The sequence below is a fragment of the Podarcis filfolensis genome, assembly GCF_964270895.1.
Source record: "Podarcis filfolensis genome assembly, chromosome: 9".
Classification (NCBI taxonomy): Eukaryota; Metazoa; Chordata; class Lepidosauria; order Squamata; family Lacertidae; genus Podarcis; species Podarcis filfolensis.
Window position 1 is genome coordinate 57,072,844 of NC_139610.1, and position 21,496 is coordinate 57,094,339.

General features: G+C 44.0%; 1 long non-coding RNA gene across 1 annotated transcript in view; it reads right to left on the reverse strand.

The window, feature by feature from the left end:
* LOC310742556 overlaps positions 1 to 4,584 on the reverse strand; it is a 68,043-nt gene extending 63,459 nt beyond the window's left edge. Inside the window, exon 1 of the long non-coding RNA XR_014538550.1 lies at positions 194 to 4,584. This is a non-coding gene — a long non-coding RNA (uncharacterized lncRNA). The remainder of the gene's footprint in view (positions 1 to 193) is intronic.
* Between the last annotated feature and the right edge of the window lie 16,912 nt (positions 4,585 to 21,496).

The window sequence follows — 21,496 nt, forward strand, 5'->3', positions numbered from 1 at the left end:
TCTTCCCAGAGGAAGGAGGTACATAGCTTATTAGAAAGTATATAATGTGCATATATGAAGTGCTAGGGGGTGGTTTATTGGATTGTTGTTTTTATTTTGATCATAAATTTTCTAGTTTCATATTTTGATTTTGTTCTGTGACCTCCGGGTACAGGGCAATATATAAATCCAAATAATAATAATAGATCCAAACTTTGTTGTTGTTTAGTCGTTTAGTCGTGTCCGACTCTTCGTGACCCCATGGACCAGAGCATGCCAGGCACTTCTGTCTTCCACTGCCTCCCGCAGTTTGGTCAAACTCATGTTGGTAGCTTTGAGAACACTGTCCAACCATCTCGTTCTCTGTTGTCCCCTTCTCCTTATGCCCTCAATCTTTCCCAACATCAGGGTCTTTTCCAGGGAGTCTATTCTTCTCATGAGGTGGCCAAAGTATTGGAGCCTCAGCTTCAGGATCTGCCCTTCCAGTGAGCACTCAGGGCTGGTTTCCTTCAGAATGGATAGGTTTGATCTTCTTGCAGTCCATGGGACTCTCAAGAGTCTCCTCCAGCACCATAATTCAAAAGCATCAATTCTTCGGCGATCAGCCTTCTTTATGGTCCAGCTCTCACTTCCATACATCACTACTGGGAAAACCATAGCTTCAACTATACAAACCTTTGTTGGCAAGGTGATGTCTCTGCTTTTTAAGATGCTTTCTAGGTTTGTCATCGCTTTTCTCCCAAGAAGCAGGCGTCTTTTAATTTCGTGACTGCTGTCACCATCTGCAGTGATCATGGAGCCCAAGAAAGTAAAATCTCTCACTGCCTCTATTTCTTCCCCTTCTGTTTGCCAGGAGGTGATGGGACCTGTGGCCATGATCTTAGTTTTTTGATGTTGAGCTTCAGGCCATATTTTGCGCTCTCCTCTTTCACCCTCAATAAAAGGTTCTTTAATTCCTCCTCACTTTCTGCCATCAAAGTTGTGTCATCTGAATATCTGAGGTTGTTGATATTTCTTCCGGCAATCTTTATTCCGGTTTGGGATTCATCCAGTCCAGACTTTCACATAATGCATATAAGTTTAATAAGCAGGGAGACAATATACAGCCTTGTCGTGCTCCTTTCCCAATTTTCTTGTCCCACATAGAGATTTCTCAGGAGACAGATGAGGTGATCAGGCACTCCCATTTCTTTAAGAACTTGCCATAGTTTGCTGTGGTCGACACAGTCAAAGGCTTTTGCGTAGTCAATGAAGCAGAAGTAGATGTTTTTCTGGAACTCTCTAGCTTTCTCCATAATCCAGTGCATGTTTGCAATTTGGTCTCTGGTTCCTCTGCCCCTTCAAAATCCAGCTTGCACTTCTGGGAGTTCTTGGTCCACATACTGCTTAAGCCTGCTTTGTAGAATTTTAAGCATAACTTTGCTGGCATATGAAATGAGTGCAATTGTGCAGTAGTTGGAGCATTCTTTGGCATTGCCCTTCTTTGGGATTGGGATGTACACTGATCTTCTCCAATCCTCTGGCCCCTGCTGAGTTTTCCAAACTTGCTGGCGTATTGAGTGTAGTACCTTAACAGCATCATCTTTTAAAATTTTAAATATTTCAGCTGGAATATCATCACTTCCACTTGCCTTGTTATTAGCAGTGCTTTCTAAGGCCCATTTGACTTCACTCTCCAGGATCAATGGCTCAAGGTCAGCAACCACACTGCCTGGGGTGTACGAGACATCCATATCTTTCTGGTATAATTCCTCTGTGTATTCTTGCCACCTCTTCTTGATGTCTTCTGCTTCTGTTAGGTCCTTACCACATTTGTCCTTTATTATGGTAATCTTTGCACGAAATGTTCCTTTCATATCTCCAATTTTCTTGAACAGATCTCTGGTTTTCCCCATTCTATTGTTTTCCTCTATTTCTTTGTATTGCTCGTTTAAGAAGGCCCTCTTGTCTCTCCTTGCTGTTCTTTGGAAATCTGCATTCAATTTCCTGTATCTTTCACTATCTCCCTCGCATTTTGTTTGCCTTCTCTCCCCCACTATTTGTAAGGCCTCGTTGGACAGCCACTTTGCTTTCTTGCATTTTCTTTTCATTGGGATGGTTTTTGTTGCTGCCTCTTGTATAATGTTACGAGCCTCCATCCATAGTTCTTCAGGCACTCTGTCCACCAAATCTAAATCTTTAAAACTGTTCCTCACTTCCACTGTGTATTCATAAGGGATTTGATTTAGATTGTATCTTACTGGCCCAGTGGTTTTCCCTACTTTCTTCAAGCTTGAATTTTACTTTACTTTAAGCTTGAATTTTGCTATAAGAAGCTGATGAGCTGAGCCACAGTAAGCTCCAGGTCTTGTTTTTGCTGACTGTATAGAGCTTCTCCATCTTTGGCTGCAGAGAATATAATCAATCTGATTTCGATGCTGCCCATCTGGTGATGTCCATGTGTAGTGTCGTCTCTTGTGTTGTTGGAAAAGAGTGTTTGTGATGACCAGCTTGTTCTCTTGGCAGAACTCTATTAGCCTTTGCCCTGCTTCGTTTTGAACTCCAAGGCCAAACTTGCCAGTTGTTTCTTTTATCTCTTGACTCCCTACTTTAGCATTCCAATCCCCTATAATGAGAAGAACATCCTTCTTTGGTGTCATTTCTAGAAGGTGTTGTAAGTCTTCATAGAACTGGTCAATTTCAGTTTCTTCAGCACCGGTAGTTGTTGCACAAACTTGGATTACTGTGATGTTAAAAGGTCTGCCTTGGATTCGTATCGAGATCATTCTATCATTTTTGAGATTGCATCCCAGTACAGCTTTTGCCACTCCAAACCTTACTTTTATCTAAAGGAGAGGTGAGGAACCTGTGGCCTTACACATGTTGTTGGACCATTGACACCGGCCAGAATAGCCAATGGGTAGGGATGCTGGGCATTGAAGTCTAGCAACATCTGGAAGACAGCAGGTTCCCCACTGCCGACAAGGATCTCAGAAGACAGGATTTGTAAAGGTCTCCATCTGAAGTCCTGATGCAAAATTGTCATTCAGCCTAGAGATTGCCACTGGGATCTCCAGGAGTGTCATTTCACACATTCATTGTAAACCTGAACATTTTAAAGGTGGATGCCATAGATGTTTGCAAAGGCACTTGTAATATGAGAAACCTCTCTTAGCTACCACTGATGCTAATTTAATAATAATAATAATTTTTATTTATACCCCGCCCTCCCCGGCCAGAACCTGGCTCAGGGCGGCTAACAGCAATAGAATTACAATAAAACATAAAAGAAAAAGAAAAAACAGTTAATTAAAATACAGGTTAAAATACTTTAAAATACAGCCTCATTTTAGTAGTAGCCCATAAATCAAAACCATAAGGGGAGGGAAACATAAGGGTCAGACTGTATCCAAACCCAAGGCCAGGTGGAACAGCTCCGTCTTGCAGACCCTGCGGAAAAATGTCAAATCCCGCAGGGCCTTGGTCTCTTGTGACAGAGTGTTCCACCAAGTCGGGGCCAGTACCGAAAAGGCCCTGGCCCTAGTTGAGACCAATCTAACCACCTTGCAGCTTGGGACCTCCAAAGTGTTGTTATTTATGGACCTTAAGGTCCTCTGCAGGGCATACCATACCCATGGCCTTGGTGTACATGGCACTTGACAGCATTAAAGTGGAGGTGCAACTACTTGCATGAATGAACAAGTCCTCTATTTAAATTGTCCAGGATCCAAAGAACCACTTTAGCTTTAGCAACAAGGGCTTTGGGTTTAGGTTTCTATCCTTTGAACAGCTAGCTACTTGCATCACTCTCTCACACACACAAGGTTGGAAATGATGTATGTCTCTATATCTTCCATGCCCATAATTATACTCCTGTTCTATGAAGGACCTCGTGCATTTTCTTGGAAACCCATTGGGCTGAGTCCTAGAATGAAGGAAGTTACTGTTTGTTCTTGCTAGTCCATTGGGCTTGGGACATGCTGTGCCAGTCTTCTTCCGAACGGTGCCAAGATGAGTCCATTGAAGGTCACTGCAGCCTGCAGCCCCAACTGACGAAGATTGGATATCCCTGTTTGTAAAAATAGAGGTGTTATCCAAAATCGTCTTGGCCTGTGCCCAAGCTTGGCAATTACACGTATTCTTCTCTCAACTTAAAATCACCTAACGCCCGTCCACTGGGATTGCATTCTTTCCCACTTCCCCTCCCACAAACCGAGTGTGCCGTGTGCGGCTGCCAGTTGCTAAACAACTGCCATGTTTGGCAGACCCGCGAAATGAGATCCCAAGTCTTGTTGGAGCAGAAGGGCAAGTCTGAGGAGGACAAGGAGCCTATTGATTGAAAACAGAGGCAACAGGCAGCGTGCAACTTCTGTAGCGTTTAAAATTTAAAAATTTAAAAAATTAGTTTGCATTTTGCAGACTCCAGTTAGGACAGGTGAATGAATAAAGAGTCACCCACAGCACACAACAAGTCCTAAGTGATGGTGCCACTGTTGTTCTTTTTCACATCCAGATTTTGCAGCCACAGTGGATGCAATAGTGTCTTTAGCTCACAGTATTGTTTTTCGACCCCATCTGTACATTTAAAGCAGTATTTTGTCGCTATTCCCCACCTCAGCTATAAATTTCCTGACATTCTATTGATTCATCTCACAGCCAGCCTGATGTAAGCAGAATGGAGGAAAGCCAGAGAACCCAACAGGCTTCTTTCCAAGATTGTATACTGCAGAAACACCAGGAGAGGCTGAAAAAGAATATGGTGAGTGTGGGACAGGTGATATAATGGACATCTGTGACTCACAAATATTTCCCAAGGAGAAAGTCCCCCAAAGTGGGAAGCTATCCTGCACTTCCCTCTCCCTCCTCCTGCCAACCTCCGGCATCTATACTATTCTGGATTGCATTAGGAAGGAGTGGAAAGGTTACATGTCATTCATTCTACACACAGCTGACTAGAGCTCAAGCATTTATTTATAGGAACTTGGATCCCAGGGGAGCAAAGGAAATGGAGAGAAGCACCTCATGCAAACACTGTATATCATGTTTACTGGGCAACAGCAGGAACAGCACTAAAAAGGCCTTCATGTGAATCTGATAAGTGAGAAGCATCTCGTTCTGAGCATTTGGTAGATTGAGTATGAAATTGAGACGGGACACCTCTTTCCTGCTAGCTGGTTCGAGGCATTATTATTTTTTCTATGTACAGTAACCAATGCTAACAGCAAAAAACTTTATCGGCCAATCCAAGCCATGTGGCCAGGAGAGATTTTTGGAGACTTGGAGGTGGTGCTACAGAGCTTTGAGTTTGCCCACTGCATGTGTGCTGATTTTTGTATCTGTGCTCCTGTCAAATCAATCTTGCAGATTCTTATTTTTGAAAACCACACAGATACTCTGAAAGCTCTAAGAAACCCTCACTGTTGCTCTACATTTTGGTAGGACTGTTATGCACACCTATTGGTCAGTATGATGAAGTAGGTCAGTCTCCAACTTTCCACAAAGTTCCTAGGGAATTTTTAGAACAAATTTTAAACATTTCTCTTGCATTAGTTTTTGCTTTAAAGGTCAAAGGATGAGCGCATATCCACATTATCTCATGTGAGTTGCCTCATATCCATTTAATTTCCATGTGAACTAAGTCTTCAGGTTTAATGTCACCAGCATTTTGCAGGACTATATTGAGATCAGGGAGACACCTACAGTTCTGGCATTTCGTCACCCGCTGAAAATGTTTTCATTAAGCCAAGCATTTAGAAAATCAGGCATTGTATACATTGCTGGGTTAAAAAGCAGAAAAAGCAGTTATTTTTCTCAATACACATCAAAGCTGTTGTGGGGGGAGGCATAAAAACACAGTATTTCATAACAAATGACAGAATAGATACATGCTAGGTACGAGTTGTGGCTAATGTTGTGGGAACTCATTGAGTGCATATTAAACAGGAGTGTGTTTGATTCTGCACTGGCCATTTGTTCTGTATTTTATTATTGTATAATGCTTTACTGATTTTATTGTACACTGCCATTTTTTTAAGAAAAGATTTATATTATAAATAAATAAAATATATGAACCCATGTAATCCATTTGTTTCAAAAGGGGTGGGGGAAAGATTTCACTTTTGAACAGGGATGGGAAACTTGTGGTAATCCAAACGCTGGGCTACAATTCCTATCATCGCTGACTGTTGGTCTCCAACAACAGCTGGAAGACCACAAAACTACTGGGATGGGGGATCATCTGGCCCATCAGCCACAGACAGACCACAAGAACCTTGCAGCCTGGTTTCCCTCAGTATCACTACTACATTTCCTTGTATGGGAATAGTAGCAACTCCTAGACTTAGGAAAACATGAACAGGGTTTTGCAGTTGAATTTCCTCTATGTATATTTGTATAGCTACAAAGCCACTGATCATGGAACAGGGCTTGTGCAATGGGGATAAGGTAGGGTAGTCTGAGAACGTGGATAATATGCATGTTTGTTCAGTCCCACTAAATTCAACGGAGCTTTTCCCCAGGCAGCTACAAAGCTTTTAAATGGCGCCTGTAATCTGAGCAATGGCCAGCAACAGAATCTCTTCTCTTCAACTCATCCATATCTTTATATGTTTTTTTGCTGAATAAGTACTCCACTTTTCAACCCAAATGCAAAAGTGCCCATCAACGGAGCACCAAAATGCCTGTAGGACATTCTCAATGATTGATTACCTGCTTAAACTCTACACCCCATCCTTCCACATGCAGTTTTTTGCACAACAAACGCTGGCCTCCTTGTGCTTGGGCACAGCAGCTTTAAGCTTTCCAGAAATTAATGGCATCTACAGGGAAAGCAAACATAACATAAATATCTTCAGTGTCCCATTCCCCTCTCTAGGCTATCAATAACAACACAGCAGCCTGCAATACCTGCAATGCAAGGTTGCCCAGGCAACAGGTGAATCCTGACTGCACAGAGCAAGGGGCATTGCTTTTCTGTCTCTCTCTCCACCCCCACCCCCAAGCCTCTATTTCATATTTGTTAAGTTGTGTGGCATGTCTTTACAGTGTTGTTTGTTGAAGAGGTACCCTTTTACATCCCCAAAGCACCAAAGAATCTGCTGACCCCATAAAGTTGCCAGAACCTAATGATGAACTAGCTAGAGTCTAGCCTCTGAATACGGTTATTTTGGTACAATCCAGTTTAAATTTAATGTGGAACTTTTTTTCACCCCAGAGGCCACATTCCATTCCAGGCAACCTTCTGGGGGCCACATGCCAGGGGTGGGCAGTGCCAGGGCCAAAAGTGGGCAGGGCGGCTGTTATGTACTGAGTTGAATAGGATCCAAAATGCAGCAGTCTGATTGGTCCTAGAACAATAGGATCCAGAATGCAGCAGTCTGACTGGTTCGCAGGAGCCACCCAATCCAACTCTGGGTGGAAGTGAATCCGCAACCTGATTGGCCTACAAGAGAATCCCAGAATTAGCCAGTCATGTGGGGCCCATTGTGTAAATAATGTATATAAAGCAGACATTTCAGGGGAACTTCCATTCCTCACTACTCTGAGCTGAATAAAGAGCATGAAATCCACACTCGACTCCAAGTATATTTCAGCGGCAAATGTAAATGTTACTTTTGTACCATAGGGACACCTCTCTCTATGTTTTATCCAGGGAAGCAAGAAGCAATCTCGACATGCAAGGATACGTTCCAACCAGGGAAAATCAGGAAGGAAGGGGGCAATACAAGGCCAGTTAGGGTGTGGCAATGCAGCTGGTATGATCTGGATGAAGTCCTGAGGGCCAGATAGAGAGACTTGGGGGACCACATTCAGCCTCCCCACCCCTCTCAGCCCGAGGTCCCCCATCCTTGGAATGGGGTCTTCGCTCTGATCCAGGAGGGCTCCCTTCTGTTCTTGCACTCTAGGGCTGAAAAGCACATTATCAATCTATAAATAAATGCAGTCAACTACTTTTAACTACCATTTAATTCAGGGAGACTTAAATGAGCTTAATTGTATTTATTTCATTAGATTAGTAACTGAAAGGGGCTTTTAATTCAACACCTGCACACATCAATTAATCAGGCAACACACTGTACATTTTTTGTGAAAATACTTACGAAAAACTGGCTTTGGAGAGGTCCTCCAACCTCAAACAAGAGGTGATGCCTCCTTTTGGAAGATGTCTGCCACAATACATACATACAACATCTCAAAACAATAGAAGTTTTCCCCCTCTTCCAAGTATTGTCATATGCAAATATATGTAGGTTTATTCCATTAACTAATTGGCCACAGCTCAACTCAAGATGACCATAACGCAGAGGAACGTAAAGGGACCGTGTCATGTGCATGCATACATGCACACATAAGCGCCAAGACAGAAGTAGAATAAATGTTTTAAAAATAAATAACATTGAATCCAGCTTCACATCCCATTAAAGAAATACTGTGGTACCTTGGTTTATGAAGTCAATCCCTTCCGGAAGTCCATTCTTAAACCAAAGCATTCTTAAACCAAGGCCTGCTTTCCCGTAGCAGCGGGGGGCTCAGTTTCCAAATGGAACACACTCAACATGTTATTTTTCCAAGGCAAAGTTCACAAACCAAAACACCTACTTCCGGGTTTGCAGCGTTCTTAATCCAAGTTGTTCATAAACTAAGCTGTTCTTAAACCAAGGTTACCACTGTACAGGTAGGGGCAGTTTTTAGTCCTTATAGGAAGTTGAACTGCGTCCAACAGATTAATGGCCATTCTCACATATTGAATGTGTTCGTGGTGGGTTTGTTTTTTTAATGCGGGGGCACAATCCACTGAGGGCTTCTCCTACTTCAGACACTGGGGCTGCTTCAGGAGATCTGCACAATAATATTCCCATCTGTTATGTGGGCCTGTGGGGGGATAAATCCAGCTCTCCAAAAGTTTGTCCTCAGAGGCAGGATTCAGGTAGAAACAACATCTTTACAGAGCAGAGACCTGGATTCCAGCCTAAAACACAGCTCAGAACTGACATTCCCTCCCATATATCTCTGATACAATAGGAATATGCTTTGAAGAACTTTCTGAGGGCAATAGTGGGACAGACTCATTCAGAAGGTGGTGGACTCTCCTTCTCTGGAGGGTTTTTTCCACCAACAAAGGTAGAATGACCAGCTGTCAGGGATCCCTCATCTGAGATTCCTGCATTGCAGTGGTTGGATGAGATGACCTTTCCAACTATACATTTCTATGGTTCTATAATCTCTTTTTCTGTTCCAAAGATCAGGGCTTGAGTTTTCCCTGCACTGCACATTGCTGAAGACGCCTTCTCTGGCTGTTGAATGTTTCTGGTACTCTGGAATATAGCCTGTCCTCTGCTGAGGCAGTGTTTGCTCTTTTAGTTAAAGATCTACTAGAAAAACAATATGTGAATATGCTATCATACTTCAAAATGTGTCTCATCCACAGCCGGGTAAAGCTGTGTGCAGCATGATGCCTTAGTGCTCATGCGCAATCACACATGGGTTCATATCATGTGCTAGGGGCAATACACAATGACTGTGCCGGCGGGGGGCTGATGGGAGTTGTAGGTAGAAACCTAAGGTAACATTTGGGGAAGCTTCCATGAACTTCTTGCAAACCATCTTCCAAATATGTGCAGCAGTCTCGTGTGGCATAGCATCTCTGTGTAATAACCAAGAAGGGAACAGAAAAAGCAGAGGGCAGAAAAATCTGAAGATCTTCAGGGCATACTCTCATTAAATCTCAAGGACTGCCTCTTCCCATATAAACCCAGCTGGACCCTGCAATAATCATATGAGGCCCTTCTTCATGTGCCTCCTCGAGAGGTCCAGAAGGTGGCAACATGAGAACTGGCCTTTTCCGCAGTGGTTCCCTGCTTGTGGAGAGTTCTCCCCAGGGAAATTCATTTGCTACCTTCTTTATATATCTCTAGGTGCCAGGCTAGACAGCATCTTAAAAAGTAGAGACATCACCTTGCCAACAAAGGTCCGTATAGTAAAAGCTATGGTTTTCCCAGTAGTGATATATGGAAGTGAAAGCTGGACCATAAAGAAGGCTGAGCGACGAAGAATTGATGCTTTTGAATTATGGTGCTGGAGGAGACTCTTGAGAGTCCCATGGACTGCAAGAAGATCAAACCTCTCCATTCTTAAGGAAATCAGCCCTGAGTGCTCCCTGGAAGGACAGATCCTGAAGCTGAGGCTCCAATACTTTGGCCACCTCATGAGAAGAGAAGACTCCCTGGAAAAGACCCTGATGTTGGGAAAGATGGAGGGCACAAGGAGAAGGGGACAACAGAGGATGAGATGGCTGGACAGTGTTCTCGAAACTACTAACATGAGTTTGACCAAACTGAGGGAGGCAGTGGAAGACAGGAGTGCCTGGCATGCTCTGGTCCATGGGGTCACGAAGAGTCGGACACGACTACACAACTAAACAACAACAAACAGATGCCAGGCAAAAATGTTCCTCTTCAACCAGGCTGTTGGCTGATTAATATTCTATAGCCTTTTAATTGAGTTTGTGGGAGGAGGAGTTTATTGTTTTGTTGTTTTTGTTTTAACTATTTATTTGTGCTTGTATCTCATGTTTGTATCTTGTGAACCACCCTGAGATCTTCTGAAGGGTGATATATAAATCTTAATTATAATCACCATCCTCTTCTGCATCCCTTTCCTGCAGGGGTAGTCAATGTGTTGCCCTCCGCATGTTACTGGAATACAACTCCCATCAGCCTCAGCCAGCATGACCAATGGTCAGGGGTTCAGTGATGCTTCCCCAATTGCTACCACGTTCTTGCTCTCTGGAGAGGCTTTAATACAACATAGTGGGGAGAATCATTTGTGATGTGAAAAGTCGTGAGATTTCAGCAGGATGTTGAAGGATATGCACTGACTAGAAAAGAAGCATTGTGACCTGCTCAAAACCTTTGCATACGCCAACGGTGTATAACTGCCCCAGTAGCACCATAAGTGCAAATAATAATGGAAGTGCAATAAAAAGGATATCTGAGGGGCCCTTAGGTGCTACATAGACTCATAGTGTTGGAAGGAACCCTGAGGATCATCTACTCCAGGGGTCCCCAAACTAAGGCCCGCGGGCCGGATAAGGCCCAAGGGACCTGTTTATCTGGCCCACGGCGACCCCTGCTGCCTGCTGCCGCCACCCACTCTTACCGGCGCTGCGCTGCACAGCTGCCCACTTCCGGGTCAGAGGAGCACCGGAAATAGCTTGTGTGCGTGCGCAAGCATTGTGCACATGCGCAACCATTATTTCTTGTGCACATCCGGGTTGGAGGAGGCCCATGCACATGCGCACAAGCTATTTCCGGTGCTCCTCCAACCCAGAAGTGTGCCGGAAATCGTGTGTGTGCATGTATATGGGCACGCGCTCCGCCGCCCTCCAGCCCACCGCACTATCGGCGCTGGAGACACGGGCCCAAGGCGCGGTAAGTTTGCTGACCCCTGATCTCCTCCAATGCCCTGCAATACAGGAATATGCAGCTGTCCCATACAGGGATTGAACCTGCAACCTTGGCATTTACACACCATACTCTAACCAGCTGAGCTACATTGGGTTTCGCTGGCATCAGACTCGAATTGACTATCATTCTGGAAGTTGGAACCTCATATATGCTTAAGGGGTTGTTTGCCTCTGGCTTTTTCCACCCTTCCTAAACAAGGCTTCTATAACATAGCAAGCTGGTTTTGAAATTCCTCCGACTATGAGTGGGGGAGGAGGAAAGCAGGGAGGCCTGCTACATGCAATTTAAGAGCTGCTTGCATTTCTCTGTGTCTGAGGCTTTATCTCTAACAAAGGTTGAAACTCCAGTACATTTAACACAAGGACACAGAGAAATCACTCAGCTCAGAGTATATAAGCTTGCAACACAAGTGTACATTGCAGTGTAAAGATGGGGTTATGTTAGAAGTTCAAACAGTCTTGAGGGCCCTGTTGGGTAAAACAGAACTTGTATCTCAGGCTCCGTCGACCTCCAGTTATCAAATGTTGTGCAAATCTGATTATGTAATCTTGCAAAAGGCTGATTCTAGCAAATACTGGCTATGTAATAGCTGGTGTCAGGCTAACTAAGGGCTACGTGCAGAAAACCTGGTGTTTGCTGTGACTACTGATCAGCAGAGAAATCCCACCAAAGCTCCTCAGGATTGAAAAAGTGGCAAAACTGTGAAATGAGAGGGTTCGGATAATGTCCACAATCCTTGTCTGCAGCCAATTTTAGGTGCTGTTGAACTCTTTCCAAAGAATCTCCCTGGGAAATAATGGCCTAAATGGCCATTATTCCTCCTGAATGTTAATAATGTGAGAGACAGATGCACCTCATCAAGGAGGGCATTCCACAAATGGGGAGCCACCACTGAGAAGGCCTGCCATGGGTCAAAGACAGCCATGCAACAGCCATTCTACAGCGGCCTTCCCCCAACTCGGTGTCCACCAGGTATTGTGGGGGGCTCCAACTCTCATCAGCCCCAGCCAATATGACCACTGTTCAGGGATCTGGAGTCCAGCAACATTGGGCAGTGTCAGGTTGGGCTTTTCTAGAGCATGACAGCAGGAGTCCATATTTCAGCACCCAGAGCTGGGCCTTAAACACAGAGTACAGAATAGCAAAGTCTGTGGCTGCAGACACACCATACATTTAAAGCACATGGCTTCCCCCCAAAGAATCCTGAGAGTTGTAGTTTGTTCAGGATGCTGAGAATTGTCATAAACTACGATTCCCAGGATTCCTCTGGGGGAGGGCAAATGTCTTAAATATATGGTGTGTATGCAGCCTCTGATGGTGAAGTTCCCTTACGAAATCTCAACCCTATCCCACTCATTCAAACAATAATATAAATGCAAATAGTTCCCAGTGGAAGTATCTGTTAAAAGCAACGTGCTGTGCAGACGCAGATGATACAGGCTAAACCTTAAAAGTATGTAGAGGTGTAAGTTGCACAGATACAAATAAGATACAGCAAGCAGGCTCCAGAGATCACCCTGTTGAGTGCTCCAGAGTTCAGGCATCCTTAAATTTCAGATATAAAGTTACCAAGTGCTTCTTGCCCAAAATCCTGACTCACATGCCCTTTGAAATATTTCTCACATGTGACACCTGATCCTGAAAGAAAACTGAAGAGTTTAGCGAGTTACCGCAACCTTTTAGACACACAACTGTAGGAAATTTCAGGAGAAGAACCCGAGGGCTGTACACATATTATTTATTTGTTTGTTTCAAAATAATATCAGTATGTATGTATTTATTTTATGAATCGCTTCCCATGAAACATCCCAAAATGGTTTTACAAAATCAACAAACATAAGCCAATTAGAACACAAGACTCTTAATCCCAGGGTTGTGGGTCTGAGCTCTGCTTTGGGCAAAAGATTTGGGCTTTGAGCTAGATGACCCTCATCGTCCCTTCCAACTCTACAATTCTATGATACTATTAGAAACAATTTCAAGCTGCACAGATCAGTAAAGGCACCAGTCAGCCAGAGCTGCCCATCCATTCTGCTACAGTTTGGTTTATGTGGGCATATATCTTAGGTGGATTTCTGACCACAGTCAAGTCTTCCGTGGAGTCAACTTCTGAATTATATTTCTTGTGATGAGAATGTGGACCAATTCCTACAGTGCACTTAGGGGTGGATCCAGACAGTTGCTAATTTGGGGCGGGATTCAGTCAGATACTCACACTCAGGCTGTGCCATTAAAACTTGAGGCTCCAAACCCACCTTAGATTTAAAGCACACACAACACCACCTCCCAGTAATTCTGAGAATGGTAGTGTCAGTCTCGGAGAGCTACAGTTCACAGCACCCAGTCCCCAGGATTCTTTGGGGGGTTAGAAATGTGGTTTGTATGTGCTGAATGGAAGGGTCCGTGTCCAAAAAAACAACAAACTATCAATCACGTTGCAACAGATGCTGCTCATTCACACCCCCTTTTCACCAGCTGGTGCTACTTGGGAGGGCAGGCTTGGTTGGGGAGCCGCCAGCTGCCAAGCCCTTGTGCTAGGACTGGTCCACAGCACTGGCAACTCTCGCCTCGGCTCTTGCACAACAAACCACACAGATTTTCCTTTTAATGGGCTTTTTGCAATATGGAAAGTTATGGGGAAATATGCTGGAAAGTATGGAATAACATCGGCTAAATGCAGGGATTATAGGGGCAGAAATTCCATAAAACAAGTCACATTTTTTAATGTATGTAACAACAGCAATTGGGATTCTTTATGTGCAGAAATGGAAGGAAGAAGAAGAATGAATAAGCAAGATAATGGACTTTGCAGAATAAGCAAAATTAACAGCAACATAAAGAGACTCCAATGATGAGTCTTTTGTGGGAGAATGGACGCCTTTCTTGGACTACATAAAGAACTACTAGAGTAAGACGAATTTGCAAGCAGGTTTTGAACTATGAGCAACATAAGGAACTAGATTATAGCATTGTGGTTATGGTTTAATAGATAGCTTTTTTACAACAACTCCATGGAAAACTGGGTGGGAAGTCAACAAAAATAAGACAAACAATGTAATTGTGTGTAGGATTGCATATGTAAAAAATGTTGCAGCTTAATAAAATACAATGGGGAACACATCTGCTTAATTCAACGTTATATAACCTCCCTGCAGAATGAATGCTCGATAAACAGGATGTCTTAAACTGGTCAACCCAAACGGGTTGTTGAGGGTGGCAGAAGGGAGAGAGGGAGGGAGAGGCCTTTCCCTCCTATTTTCTTCAAAGCTTAGTTTTGTTTTCCCTCTGCAAACTGCCTTCACACTTGAGGAAACAAAAAACAAAACGAAAATCAATGATGTATTCCTGCCTATGCTGAAAGGCTGACACCATTTGTACTGAATGTTATTAAAGTTCAGCATTCCACTGAGACTCAACCTGTTCACTGCTTCAGAAATAAAACAGCAATATATTTTTTTTCTGCCTGGGCTGGATTAGAAGGAGCATCCCTCTCCCCCAGCCTCAGACTCAGAACCTTACTCTTCTGAATCCAATAGGGTTTGAATTAAAGTGTTTGCCCCACACAGTTTAGTATTCTTTGGTATTTGACTGTTACACTGAAATACAATTGCAGAAGAGATGTGTCAGAGAAGCACTGTTGTATTGTGAGTGCCTGGTGTTCAACATCAACTTTTCCATAGTTTAGGTTTTCTTTTTTTTAAAAAAAAAAAAGGGTTATCCTAATTTAGGAAACATAATCTAACACTGCAATCCTACACATATCTACTCAAGGGAATAAGTCTCACTGAGCTCAACCTACAGAATAGGACTGCAGTATAAATCCGCTGTGTATAGATGCAACAACTATTTTTATTTTTTTAAAAATCAGTCAGATTTTCTCACCATAAAAAGACAGTTTCCCTATAAAGAGTCCAACTGATAACAAGGTTAAAAATAAGTTAGGAAGGTAATCAAGCATGCACCCAGCCAAATTTAACCTACGTAATTATGGATACGGGGGACTTAAAACGCAAGAAGTCTATCCACCATTTGAACATATAACACCATATTTTAAGTATAGGCATATGCATTTGTGGACTGTAAGTGATTTGAAGTCACAATTCCCAAGTTTCTTATTCTGGAATCGATATCAAGGAACTTCTAGTAACAAGACAGAAATTTGCATCTACATGATGGGAAAGCTTGTGTATTATGCATCTGTTAGAGAGTGACTCAAAGCTTTTGTCAGGGGAATAAAGATCAAGGATGTAGTTCTAATAATACCCAGCTTAGAACTAAATCCCACTTTGTGTACATTTGTGCACACATACACACAAATTTGTGTATGGGCTATGAATCAGCTCATCTAGATCTGCCCAGAAGAATCTTGGTGCATCTCTTATGCAGGTACCAATGCAGCCATAGCAAATGACATGGTTCTGGATTGGCACCGGGTAAACCACTAGGTTATGACTCAGCTGTTCCAAAAGGTTAAGCCTGCCATCACAACAGCCATTTTCTCTTCTGTGCTTACTTCCTCTGACTGTGCATATCCACAAAACCCCAAAGTTTGGAATTCCTTTATATGACAGATAGATGGATGGATAGATTTAGGTTTACATCATCCTAGAATGAAACTGCCTCATGAGCCTAGAGTGAGACCGCCATCTCAGATGGGGGATGATTGCGGACAAGAAGTGGTGGTAGAGAATTGTTCACACATTATGCCAAACACAGGTACAAAGTACACATATGTAGTCTTAGTGTGAAAGAGTGTACACTTGCTGATTTGTACAGCTCAGCTACTCTGCACACAGGTACGCAGGTTGTACACTCCTTACATGTGAAGAACTATATGGGTGTGCAGCTCCACTCTTTCTGTACACAAGCACACAGCTTGTACACTCATTCAGTGCAGCATGTGAGCACTCCAGTCCTCAAGTATTGAAGGACAACAATATGTCCACATGCCAGGTATGCTGGCTGGCAAGGGAGTTCCCCCCTCCCTCCGGTAGCTTCCGATAAGAAGTAACAAGCCTTTGGCAGGTTTATAGTTTGTTTTATTTACAACAACATACTGAGAGCAGCATCAGGCCACCCTCACAATGAATGGCAGTTGCTCACTCTGAGTCCCCTATCCTTCTGCAGCAAGAAGCATGCCACCAGACACCTGTCCCTCCCCTGCGTTTCTGTTGTTCTTGGACCCTTTCAGTCCTCTGAGATCAAGGGGAGGGAGGGACTTCCCCACCACTCTCAACTGAAGAGTAGGAGTAAAGGCTCCCTCCCTCCTGGTTGCCTAGCTACTATCTCAAAACTGTCCAGCTCTTCCCCCGAATGAGCAACTTCTGAATCTGCTGGTATCTCTGCTTCTGGGAACATGTAAGGCGGAGGGGTGAATCCTCTCCCTCCTCCTCTGTCAGAGGCTGCTCTTTCTATGCCTGCATTCCTTCATCTTTAGAGTCAGACCAGTCTCTGGCATCTGATTCAGACCAGCCCCTAATACCACACATACTTCTTCTCCCCACTAAGCTATCCGGCTGCCCTCCAGTGTGGTAAAGGATGATGCCTCACAGCCAATGTTGAAATAAGATTCACTGTGATATTTGGATCTGGAGGCACCATTTTATTCTTCACTTCAGGACTCAGCAGTTCTCAACCTGTGGGTCCCCATATATTGTTGGACTACAACTCCCATCATCCCTGAGCTCTGGCCTTGCTAGCTAGAGGTGATGGGAGTTGTAGTTCAACAACATCTGGGGACCCACAAGTTGAGAAATGCTGCTTCAGGTAATAAAATGCCTTTGGCTATTCCTGGTTGCCCCCCACCCACCCACAACTGACTGTGGGGCAGCCTCACAACCTGGCTTAAAAAAAATGGATGGAGTCCTCGCCCAGTTCTTTCCTGCAACTGTGATTTATGTATGAACCAGCATTAAATAGGCAGAATCTTGTGCTGGGGGAGAAAAATGCACATACTCTATAAATTACTTTCAGTAAGAGCAGACATTGTTATAGCATGATGCTGAGTTCAGAGAATGTGTTCCGCAGAATAGGATCACTATGGCAACAATTTCTCAGCTTAGAACTGAAAAGCAGCTGGGATTGTGATCAAAGGGGCATGTTTTCTAGCGAGATTGGCTACAGACTGTAATTGACCTAGTGCTTCACATCTTGACATAGCAATGATATCGAAAAGAAGAAAATCTTGAACATGCTGTCAGGGATGATGGTGGCAAATGCAGCATCTGAGGAATATATGAGAAAAAGCTGGGGTGGTTTCTTTTCTGAAAAATAGCAATAATAAGGAGCAGACATTTAAGCACTTTTACATACACTGAAGTTATTGAGCATGTGCTTAAAATCTGAAGCTAAAGGGTTAGGGTCAGTTTACATGCCAGACAAACCAAGTGGCAAAGCTTCTCCAGCATTGTATCACTACAGCATTCAGGTGTAGGGCTGTATGTGACTCCTAAACTATAAGGGCAGGGAACACCTTATCTGCCCATAGAAAAATATTGTGTTCTGAAAGAAGCTGAGCTCTTTAAACGACATGCAATATTGCTTTATGCAGAGATCCTGCCACCCCCCAAACAAGGGAGCATTCAAACATGACACAGCTCCCCAAAAGGCCTGGCCACTTGATTGTGACAATTTAACAATTTAACAATGTGCATCATTTTGGCTCATAATAAGGAACCCAAATGCAGTGACGGCTAAGGTGCCCTACAGACTTTTGATTGTTTCTACACCACGGACGTGGGTGGCACTGTGGTCTAAACCACAGAGCCTAGGGCTTGCCGATCAGAAGGTCGGTGGTTCACCCCATGATGGGGTGAGCTCCCGTTGCTCAGTCCCTGCTCCTGCCAACCTAGCAGTTCGAAAGCACATCAAATGCAAGTAGATAAATAGGTAGCGTTCTGGCGGGAAGGTAAACAGCGTTTCCATGCGCTGCTTTGGTTTCGCCAGAAGCGGCTTAGTCATGCTGGCCGCATGTCCTGGAAGCTGTCTGTGGACAAACGCCGGCTCCCTTGGCCAACAAAGCGAGATGAGCGCGCAACTCTTACACCATGTTACTGACGTATTTGTAGCGGATTTGTACTGGAGTGTCCACACATCACTTTGCTTCATTAGTTGCAACTGCATTATTGTAATCTGGAGGTTCGCTCTTGCACACACACACCCAAAAAAATTAACACCGCTGGAACATTAGTGGCAGAAAAAGTATCAGGATTTCAGCAGGATATGACAGGGCATGCACTGATTGGAAACAAAGTGGTATATCTGCACTGAAACATTTGCAGTTTTGATAGTGGATCGCAGAACTGTACCAATTATGAGCACAAATCATCAGGAATACACAGTAAAACATACATCTGGAAGGGCTTTAAATGTCATTCACTGAAAGAGAAGAGCCCAGATATTGTTTTTACTTCCTACAGGATTAATTCCAGGGGAGCTGGTACAGGTGCATTTGTCTTCCATCCCATGCCATGCACTCCCCACGTGAAGCTTTGTGATCTCCCCCCAAGCCAAGCTGTTCCACAGTATATTTGGAGTGAGTGGCAGAGTCCTGTGCCAAACCCACTGAACTTAATGCAGCCAGCAGCTTGCCTTGGGGGACGACTGCTTTTTTTCTTCCTATGGCAGAATGTTGGGCAAAGGTGGTTGCCAGACAAACATTAATCCATCAGGCTAATGAGCCACAAACAAATCACTTAGGCTCTCTTGGAGCTGTTCCAGGCAGCAATCAAACTGGCAGAGAAGTTTTAATTAATGAACTACTGAACTGACCACTTAACAGAGCTTTACTTTTAAAGGCAGAAAATCACATAAGATGCCAAGCCCTGTTCTTTTACATTTCCCCCTCAACTTTTTAAACAAAATTAAAAACAATAGCCACCTCTTCCTTTCAGCTACATGGTGGGTTTGATGGGCAGTCTCCCGGAGAGGCAGATGCTTGAGATCTCCCCAACGCAGAGTTTAATTGGAGCTATCTGGACACTTGCCTGATAATAATTGCACTCTAGCATATACCTCCTTCCACCCCCAATTATTTTCTCGGCTCTGAGCAAGCTCACCTGCTCCCAGACCCTCCTGCTCCTGCTTTCACTATTTTGAGGAGGAACAATTTGTCATGCTCTGTTCACCGGATCACATAGCCCTCTTTCACACCTGCTGAAAAAGGTATTGTTATAGGTTTGTGTGGGTCAGTGTGGATGGCATTCATGGGTCCCTTAAGGCCTGTGGTTCTGTATTAAGAAAGCTTAGAAGAGGCCACTGAACCAGTCAGACCATTTCCTTTGTCAATGTAATTGTCAGGAGTTCAGCCTACACTCGAGTAGGACCCTGGCAGAGACACATGCCCGACTGGCATGTTCTCTCCTTCCTGGTCAATCGTCCGGGAGCTTCATAAGCTTTCTTCTGCCCGAACATCATAGCGATCGATGCCAACCGAAACCAGCGCACTTAGGGATCCACAGAATTTGCGCAGTTGTGTAACAAAACCCCAGCAACTCAGCATTTTGGCTAATCTACTTTATTTACATATAAACACACATGGAGCACTGCAGCATGGCTCCCTCTCTAGCATCAGACAGCAAAGAGAAAAAGAACAAAGGACAATAGTCCCACTTCATGGAACACAGTAACACAAACATCCTGTCTCCATCACTGCCCACTCTGTGGAGTCAAAACATATACCATCATGTGACAGACAAAAATCCCATGACTGCAATCATGGATCAGGAATTCCAACAGTAATAGCCTTAGCTGGCCAGATAAGTACTGCCAGTTACATGTCCAAAGAGGTTGCTCTGTTGCCATAACGACAAATGATGACTATGTACTACCTCCGCTGTGGGAAGCAATATGCCCCTGAAGGTCAGTTGCTGGGTGTCACAAGTAAAAAAGAACATCCCTGTACTCAGGTCCTGCTTGCAGGCTTCCTACTGCCATCTGGTTGGCCACTGTGAGAACAGAACACAGGACTAGATGGGTTTGTGGCATGATCCAGCAGGATGCTTATTGCAGTCTTATTTAGGAATTGCAGCTTTCGGCATCAGTGCATTGCCATCCCAGTAAATGTGCTGATTATGGGTGGAAGCTTCACCTGTTAAAATTCTACCTGACCTGCAAACTGTTAAAACTATAGGAGCCTGGCCAGGAATATGGTAAACCGAAGGACATATGGAATGGAAGGAAAATACATCCTCATTATCCTTCCTTAATTCAAGTTCAGCAGTACTTTTCCAGGAGTATTCGGGGTAGTCTATTACAGCAAACACACACAAAAATAATATTGTGGCATCCCAAGACTGTGGGTCACACTACACCTTATGCAAAGTGCATCACTTGGAAACACATGAGGCTTTTAAAAAATAAAATCATTAGGCACAGAGGGCCCTGATTTTCACCAGGACCCCAGAGCACAGGAAGACCCTTCCTTTTCTAGCCCCGTTCCCAATAATTTCCCCTCCTCTCCTCTGCTTTTAACCCTGGAGGAAAGACCCACATTAAGTACCCATTGATCTTCAAAGACCCAGTCTTGGCTCTCCTTGTAGAAGGAGTAGGGAAACTATGGTGTTTCAGAAGATGCTAGTCCACCACTCCCATTGTCCCTGATCATTGATCATGCTGGATGGGGTTGATAGAAGTTGGGGGTCCGACAACATCCAGAGGACTACAAATTCCCTGCCTTATAGGGACATTCCCCAAGATGCAAAGTCCTAAAACACTCGTGCAAACTCCTGTTAATTTGGCTAAGATGCTGGTTTTCTTAGCCATCTCAATGAGCAGGATAACAGCCTGATGTTCAGGGGGGGGGGGAGAGATTCCCCTGGCACCAAACTAAATCCCTCCTTGCAACTCATCTGCTTCTCCTGGTGAGCTTGCTTACTCCCTGATCACAGAAATAAGTCCAGACACATCTTGGGCACATGTGTCCTCTGTCCCTGAGCAAGAGTGGTAACAGATTCTGCTTTAGGAGCAGTGCCTTTGGAACACTGGCAACCTCCTCTGTTCATTAAGTCCCAGTCGCTTTTTTAGTAAAGCCTGTAGCATTTAAATACTGCATTTTTCCTTATTATATCACTCCT